The 9,043-nt window shown below is 42.6% G+C and overlaps 1 protein-coding gene and 1 non-coding gene across 4 annotated transcripts in view; both read right to left on the reverse strand.

Moving 5' to 3' along the window:
- NAPB (NSF attachment protein beta) overlaps positions 1 to 9,043 on the reverse strand; it is a 36,314-nt gene that overhangs the window by 25,940 nt on the left and 1,331 nt on the right. Inside the window, exons 1-2 of one of the 3 annotated variants that reach the window (XM_043478824.1) lie at positions 5,579 to 5,791; positions 4,658 to 4,744 (exon numbers count right to left, since the gene is read on the reverse strand). The exons of the other annotated variants lie outside the window; for them this stretch is intronic. The gene's annotated coding sequence lies outside the window, so the exon portion shown is untranslated. Of the gene's footprint in view, positions 1 to 4,657; positions 4,745 to 5,578; positions 5,792 to 9,043 lie in introns of those variants that run through there. 3 annotated transcript variants of the gene reach the window in all.
- TRNAC-ACA lies at positions 3,221 to 3,292 on the reverse strand. Its single transcript has one exon. It is a non-coding gene; the product is annotated as a tRNA-Cys (tRNA).

The raw sequence follows: 9,043 nt of genomic DNA on the forward strand, positions 1-9,043 counted from the left end.
CCAAAATCCTGCATTTACTCGTGATGAGTGAAAGCTATCTAGAAGCCCCAGCAAACTGTAACTGAGCACGTGGACTGTGAGGGCGGGGAGGTACGAAGGCAAGAGCCGTGGGCACCAATGGCCCACGGTGCCTCTAACTGCCTGACTCAAATCCTTCGCTTTTTCACAAACCAGTAACAAGAGGTGTGGCTGCAAGGAGGTAGGCTTTGGAGTCGGACTGCCGACAGACAAATGCAGCTATCCATCAGCTCCCGACCCTTTGCCCGCAAGAACAAGTGCAACCCCCAGATCCACAGCACTCCCAGAGCAACCAGCAGAAGCTGAGCAGGGGGTTCAACCTCAACCACCACGTGCTCTGCCTTGGATCCTGGGATTCCACCTTCTGAGAACGTCTCACTTTATTTCTATTTAACAAAAAAGAATCACAGATTCTCAAATGCAGGAAACAATCTGAGACGTTTAAGGACTGTCTGACCAAAGTATCTGCATTTAAGCATAACTTCTTGAAATAAAGTTACAAAAACAGGTACAGCACAGAAAGCTGGTGGGATTTTTATCACGAGGGGTCAAGTGTGACGAGGGGTCACGCTTCCTGTAGAGGGGAGATATGTATAGATTGGATCTTTTAGTAAAACAAACCGAGATACTTAAATATTACAAGGAAGCTAAGAATAAGAATTACTGGATAAACTCAGAAATGACTCATACACAACATGACTTGTCAAGAGAAACTTTTATATTTCAATCTTCATAACTTTAATTTTTTTAAACAGAATTTAATCATTGAGACCTGAGATTCCTACAGGACAATGGTAGCTGCCTAAATACAAAAACACGTCTTTGTATCTTCTGGAACTACACAGATCAACAAGGAGTGGATGTAACCAACGGATTGGATCCACTCAACAAACTGGAGACCATTGAGTCAGAAGTCAACACGATTTCATTTAAGAAAGCTGGGGCAGTAAAAACCCTGAACCAGCAGAGCTAGGGGCTTCCCAGGTGGCACTAGTGGTAAAGAACCCCCCTGCCGATGCAGGAGACATAACAGACGCAGGTTCGATCCCTGGGTCAGGAAGATCCCCTGGAGGAGGGCATGGCAACCCACTCTAGTATTCTTGCCTGAAGAATCTCATGGACAGAGGAGCCTGGAAGGCGACAGTCCATAGGGTCGCAGAGAATCAGACACAACTAAAGTGACTTAGCAGGCACGCAACAGAGCTAAGGAGACAGCCCCTGCTAGCAATCAGGAGGGGAGACCTAGACACAGAACGGGGTGCAGCAGGGTCCCACAAGCACAGTTCACAGGCAGCAACACCCCTTCAGACAGGGGCTGCAGTGTGGGATCCAGGAGGCAAGTACGAGACCTGGAGGGCATGGGGGCCTGGAAGGGGGGCCTGGCTAGAGGTGTCAGGCTCCAGAAGATGTGCTTCTAGGGGAGGGAAGGAGAGAGGAGGCTTGGCAGTTAGCGAAAGAAAGCAGAGCTGGAAATAAACTCAGGGTTTTGGGAAACAGTGGAGGCAGAATTGGAGTGGCAGCAAGCCCCAAACCACCCCCAAAATCCTAGGCATCAAGGAAACCACACCAACGTATGGACAGAAGATGCTGCAAAGGTAATATGAGTTCAGGAGAAAGTACACTTCCAATGTTTGCCCTTCCCCAGGTGAGCGGTCTGCAGTAGACCCTCTCTCGTGACGGGCCTGGCAAGGGCACCATCTGAGCTCTCAGTCAGGCATGTGCTCATTGACACACTCACAATCATTCTGGACCAGACACTCACTCTACCTTCACGTTCAGTACTGTATTCAATGAATTATATGAGACAGTCAACACTCTACTATAAAACAGGCTCTGTGCTAGATTGTTTTGCCCAACTGTAGGCTAATGGAAGCGCTCTGGTAGGCCAGGTAGGTGTGTTAAACACATTTTCGACTTACAATGGGTTTATGGGGACATAATCCTACTGTAGGCAGAGAGAGACCTATACAAATACCTGAATCCCCCTGACACTCACACACCCTGAATAGAGGGATAAGTAGAGCACGCTCACTGACTGGCACACAGGTAGGTAATGCATGCTTCCCAGAGCAGACAAAACACTAGATTCCCAAGTAAGGAAATCAGGCAAAGGGTACTAAAGAAGATTCATGGGGTAATAGCGTACTCTTCTTGTGACAGCACAGACGACCCCTGCAGTTTCTGCTCCCACTCCCTCCCTCCAAGTCAGCCCTGGCCACTGTGCCTGGACTCGACAAGGGAGGGGAGCTGCCCTCTCCCTGGGGCCGGGCAGCACAGGCCACATGGCCACAGGCATCAGATAATCCTCTTACCTAACACAGCCCCAAAACAGGCAATCACAGTAACAAGAAAGCAAAGACTGCTACCCTGGCATTAGAGGAGGTAGAATTTGGGCTCAGAAGTATCAAATGAAATAGAGAAATTCACTTCATAATACTAAAGATACAATTCAAATGAAAGTATACTGGTTGTGAACATCTAGGCACCCAAACACAGCAGCCATCTTTCTTTATAAAGCAAAAATCACAGGAGCCCTGAAAGCCAAAATAATCTTGAAAAAGAAGAACAAACTGGAGGGCTCACACTTCCTGATTTCAAAACTTACTGCAAAGCTATAGTAATCAAAACAGTGTGGTACTGGCAATAATGACAAACATACAGACCAGCTGACTAGAATAGAAAGCCCATGAACAAATCTTTGTATTTATGGTCAAATGATTTTCAACAAAGGTGTCAAAAATATTCAACAAGGAATAGACAGTCTTTTCAACAAACTGTGCTGGGAAAATCGAATACTGACTTGCCAGAGGATGAAGCTGGAGCCTTACGCATGGTGGTGGTGGTTCAGCCGCTAAGTCGTGTCTGACTCTTGTCACCCCATGGACTGTATGTAGCCTGCTAGGCGCCTCTGTTCATGGGATTTCCCAGGCAAGAGTGCTGGAGAGGGTTACCATTTTCTTTTCCAGGGGACCTTCCCCACCCAGGAATCGAACCCAGGTCTCCCGCCGTGCAGGCAGATTCTTTACTGACTGAGCTGTGAGGGAAGCCCCGGCCTTATGCATGAAGTGAAGTAAAGTGAAGTCGCTCAGTTGTGTCCTACTCTTTGCGACCCCATGGACTGTAGCCCACCAGGATCCTCAGTCCATGGGATTTTCCAGGCAAGAATACTGGAGTGGGTTGCCATTTCCTTCTCCAGGGGATCTTCCCAGCCCAGGGATCGAACCCGGGTCTCCTGCATTGTAGGCAGACGCTTTACCGTCTGAGCTACCAGGGAAGCCCTGCCTTATGCAAAAATTAACTCAAAATGGATCAAGGACCTAAATGTGACACTTAAAACAGCAAAAACTCTTAAAAGAAAACAGAGAAAAAGCTTCATGACACTAGATTTGCCAATGGTATCTTGGATATGACACTAAAGGCACAGGTTAAAAAAGAAAGAGAGACAAACTGAACTTCATGAAAATGAAAAAACTGTGCATCACAGACACTATTCAGAGAAGACAGGCAACATACAGAATGGGAGAAAATATCCTCAAATCACATACCTGATAAGGGATTAACATCAAGAATACATAGCAAACTCCTAAAACTCAATAACAAAAAAAAAAGTCAATCCAAAAATGGATGGCCAACGGGAATTTGCTGTGTGGCTCAGGAAACCCAAACGGGGCTCTGTATCAACCTAGAGGGGAGGGAGGTGGGAGGGAGGTTCAAAAAGGAGGGCACATATGTATACCTATGGCTGATTCACGTTGAGGTTTGACAGAAAACAGCAAAATCCTGTAAAGTAATTATCCTGCAGTAAAAAATAAATTAATTTTAAAAAATGGACAAAGGACTTGAATAGACATTTCTCCAAAGAACATATATGAATGGCCAATAGGCATATGAAAAGATGCATTAATAATGAGGGAAATGCAAATCAAAGCTACAATGAGATATAACCTCAGACCTGTTAGAATGGGCATTATTTATAAAATACCAAGTGCTAGAAGGAAGCGTGTAAAGAAATCAGCATCTGTGTGCATTGTTGGTAGGAATGTAAAATGGTACAACCGCTGTGGACAACAGTATCGCAGTTCCTCAAAAAATTAAAAATGGGATTACTACATAATCCAGCAATTTCATTTTGGGGCACATACATGAGAGAATGAAAAGCAGGATCTTGAAGAGATACCTGTACAATCATGTTCATGGGTGAAACGATTAATTTCCTTAAAAATACAATTTACCAAAACTGACCTCAGTAGAGATAGGAAGGTTAAACATTTAAACATTTCCAGGGGAAAAAAGAAAAGTATCAAGGAAACTAACACCAAAAAGCTCAACATGACTTTACTTAAGAGGATTCGATTTAAAAATGCAGAGACCAGAGCATGGGAAAGAAAAAAAAAAACTTACAAATTCTTTTTATGAGGCCCCTGTGACATTAGTACTTCAATCTGAAAAAGACTATACACATACACACACTGTAAATAAAAGAACTTGAAATAAAATCATTTAAAACAGTATCCAACAGCCCATTTAAAAATTCATGCATTATAACTCAGGGGGTTATTCAAGGGATGCCAGGACAGTTCAGTATGAGGATATCCCTTGGTTAATGTCCTAATAACTAAAGGAAAAAAGTCATGCTTACCTCACAGTTATTGAAAAGGCCTTAAAATATTCATTCAATCCATAATGAAAACACCCATTAAAACCAGAATTGGCAGATACCTCCTTACTGTGAAAAACATATGTTTTAATCCAATAAAGTACTGATCTATTAACTTGTTAGATTTTAATTAAACTAACATTCCTAAGATACTTTCTATTAATATTCAAATACAGACACAGTTAACATTCTGAAATTCTGCTTACAAAATCTCCATACTGTGAACTCCTATGTTATCACTCACCAAAAATTCTTAAGATACAAAAGTCCTGCTGATTTTATATGCTGATCAAATGAACTCAAAGTGAAAGCATAAAAATGAATTATAAAGTCTCCTTTAACTAGGATGATCCTCTGTCTTGGTTGCAGGGACACTCCTAGTTTATACCCATCTTCTCGGCATCTCAAAAATATCCCAGTTTGAACACTACCTTCACGGTCACTCTATAACTCACAGATACGGGGAAATATCTCAAAAAAGTTTAAAGCAGAATTATATAAAGTTTAAATGCTATTTACATATAAAAGATAGTATTTAGAGATTGAGAAATCACGAAAATCAGAAGAAGATGCACTGTCACGTAAGCCATGCTACCTTCTTCATTTTCAGCAGAATCAACAAACAGTACCTAAATTAGTAAGGTAGCAAAAGTATTCTAAAATTATTTAGAATCATGGTAGCAACCATCAGAAGAATCAAAAAGAAAGTTAAAAATGTTACGTCTGCTGAGTAAGATTTAGGAGCATGAGGAGTCAGGGAAAACTCTACTTTTCAACTGAAACCATTCTGTACTCCTTGCAGTTATTGCCATTTCCTACCATATGTAGCTGCTACATTTACAATGAACAGGTATTGAAGGAAACACAGAAGAAAGAAACATGGACTCCCCTTCACTTTGTTACCTTTGCTCTTCAAATTAAACAAAAGAGCACAAGAAAACAAATCAGCATCTGCGAGGCATTCAGTGGAGTCCCCTGAAGTCCCAGGGAGGTGCTGGGCCACAGCCACCAAACAAGGCAGACCTCCAGGACCTTACACCTGGGAGCCACAGGCCACAACAGTCCTGGTCCTCCCTACCACTGGTAAAGGACTCTGCACCTCCCAGGGCTCACAGGAATGAGAGAACATGGTGAACCCTGCAAAAATGCAAACAGAGAAAGGCCAATCGTGATTATCATTCGATATACGGAATAACTTGACACTAAAAATCAAAAAACCAAATGATTATAATATAGCTCTGTGCAGCACCTCATTCAATCCTTACAGCTCTGACAAGTAAATTCTTTCCCTTTCCCCATGAGAAAGCTAAAAAAAAAAAAAACAACAGAAGCTCTGAGTATGATTTGCTTGGCCAGGGTCACCAAGCCAGTAAACTAGAACCTGTATTTGGCCTTCTTACATATATATATATATATATATATATATATATATATATATATAAAACACACACTCACACATACAGTGTGTGTACATATTATTATGGCTCACATATAACATACATTATATACATAAAAATATAACATATATATTTCTTACACTATACCACCTGTGTCTAAATCTGAGCTTAATATTATTTTTTTTTTCTAAAGTTCAATCTGCATCTGAGTATCTACTGTAACTGAGGTGGACCTAAATGCTTTACAAATGCCATCATATGTCCCCATCATAATTTGGCAAAATTTAAATACAGTCTTTGCCGAAATAAAGCTGAGTGAAAAATACTGATAATTAATGACCCACAATGCTTAAGAAACACTTCCAATTTTCACAAGTAGCTAAGAAATATAGATTCAGTTATTTCTGAGCAAACCTGTAAGAGGCTTCTCAGATGGCGCAGTGGTGAAGAATCTGCCTGTCAATGCATGAGACATGGGTCTGATCCTTGGGTGGGAAAGATCCCCTGGAGTAGGAAATGGCAACTCAGTCCCATATTCTTGCCTGGAAAATTCCATGGGAGCCTGGTGGGCTACAGTCCAGGAGATCACAAAGAGTCAGACATGACTGAGCATGCACACAACCCTATAGGACCTTTCATTAAATTTACTTTAAATTGACAGTGCCAGATTGATGGCTCTTTACAAGCTTTGAGCCTGGGGAACAGTCAAGAGCATGGGAAGATAGGGTTAACCACCCAGAACCTGCTCCCACAGTCAGTCTTAAGCCCCTCTCTTCCACAGGCAGTATTCCCCACTGTGGTCTCCTAAAACAGGGTGGCAGAGATAGTACAGGCTCTGGAAATGCCATCTTGCTGTCAGACCTAGGTCAACTGACTATCAGTTCATTAAGATGGCCAACTAAAATTTGACGTTAACTACAAAATTCAACAGCTCATCTTTGGAAACAAAATCAAAGCACAGCCCTTTTGGTGGCAATTTTGCTACACTAAGCTAAGCCAGCGAAGGAGTTAAGTTTTAATTGAATTCCACGACTCCAAGAACACATCACTGTTGATCTGTCAGTCAAGCAGAAAGACTGACTATCATGACAGCGGTTTCCTGCGATGGCTCAGCAGGTCCTTTCCTGCAGGGGAATGCAGGCAAGGAACACAGACCTATCTCGCGGGTGAGCCTGGACTTGTGCCTTATGTACAAAAGAATGCATGACTGACTTCTTCATATTTTTGGCTAATTTTACTGAAAGCAACAAAAAAGCAAGAGCCACAGAGGAGCAGTGAGAAGGTGGCATTGCCACAAAACTGGCACAGTGTGTGGATCGACACTGAGCAAAGGGGATCCACTCTTACACAGGTTTTAATCTGCAGTTGGGTGAAGCAGCCCCAGGCGTGAATCACCTGCAGTAAAGTAGGCTGAGCGCCTGTAACGACCACCAGAGCCCCAAACAGCATAACCTGCCCCAGCAAAGCGCCGTCAGCTCTTACACAGGTGGGCTCAGTGACACCGATGACGCTCATGTGGGCCTGTGCTGTCAACTAAGGAGTCTGACATGCAGATGGACTGCGCTGTGGTTTAAATAAAGGCAAACAAGTAGAGGGGAAAATCTCTGGCTAAGGGAGCTAGGGCAGGGAGGATTAACACATGTATCCCAGCCCAGAAGGGTGAAGACAGGTGCAAGTGACGCCCGACGTAAGGTAAGATTCTGAACACCTAAAACTGACACAGAATCTGTCTTCCCATTGTCATTGTAGAGAAACTAGATCTAGCTGTTGGCTTCAAAGAATTATGTAACGCTATTAAAGCTCAAAGAACTCTGAGTACCCCTCTTCCCCAAGCTTTTCCGGAGACAAACATTACTAAAAACACAGTCCTCCACGGTATAAATAATCCTTACATGGTGCAAAGCTCTTTCAAATATTGATATTTTACTTCATTAAAAGCCCAAGGATGCAGTCCAAAAAGTCTCTGACTCTGAAATCCTGGCAAAGTCAACTTGATCTGTTTGGTTCTCTGTTTCCTTGATAAATAACCGGGCTTGATAATTCTGATGAAGATGCTAATTAATAATCCTCATCTTTAAGACTAAACATTTTACACGCATATATTCATGGAACCTTCACTCACTTCTCTTACACTCATACAGCACAGGAAACTGAGGCACGGAGGGGCTAAGGAACTTATCCCTGGTCCCAGACCAAGGACAGTACACCGACCCGCTGGATCCAGGTCAGTCCTAAGACGCAATGACTTCCGTGCAAACTGAGGCTGAATGCTGAGGATGAAGTCTTCCTACAATGCTCCTCAACGAAACAGGTGATCAACAGTCAAGAAGAAGAAGAAGAAGAAAAGATGTTTCTCTAAAGACAAAAAGCATTTCTAAAATCCTTTTAGGATTACTGGTTCAAGATGTGGTCAAATTTCACAAGAACAACCATGCAACACCTCTTCACCGAAAGGAGCCAGAAGGGAGCATCCCTCTGAGAATCATCAAGTGCTGTCAGGCGCTTTTTTCTCTGTTGATTTCAGATTCTCTTCCAGGGAAGCGGATCCGGACTGGAAATGCTGTGCCATTAAGATCACCTCCCAGTTCGAGGTGCTATGACATTAAATTTCACTGGTATAAACTGTAATTGTTTTGTGAACCAGAGAAAGGAGTTACTGCTTGGTGTTAATTAAGGTCAGGTATAAGACAGGGTTCCTTATAGTACTGTCACAACTTTTAAAGGAGTACAAATTTGTAACTCATGGCTATACTCTAAACCATACATCACATGATAAATTTAGAAACCACCTGGGATAAATGCTTAGAGAGCTTCTTGAAGGCAGGAACCTTTATCTTCCTGCATCTTTGCATCCTATACTACGCACAGCATGAAACCTGCATTTAAGCGTTTCCTGGAGATTATCAACACTGGTAAAATATCACAACTCAAACAACGAAGGTGGCAAAACAAGGAGATTCCAAAATGAATT

The sequence above is a fragment of the Cervus canadensis genome, chromosome 10 (genome assembly GCF_019320065.1).
Source record: "Cervus canadensis isolate Bull #8, Minnesota chromosome 10, ASM1932006v1, whole genome shotgun sequence".
Taxonomy (NCBI): Eukaryota; Metazoa; Chordata; class Mammalia; order Artiodactyla; family Cervidae; genus Cervus; species Cervus canadensis.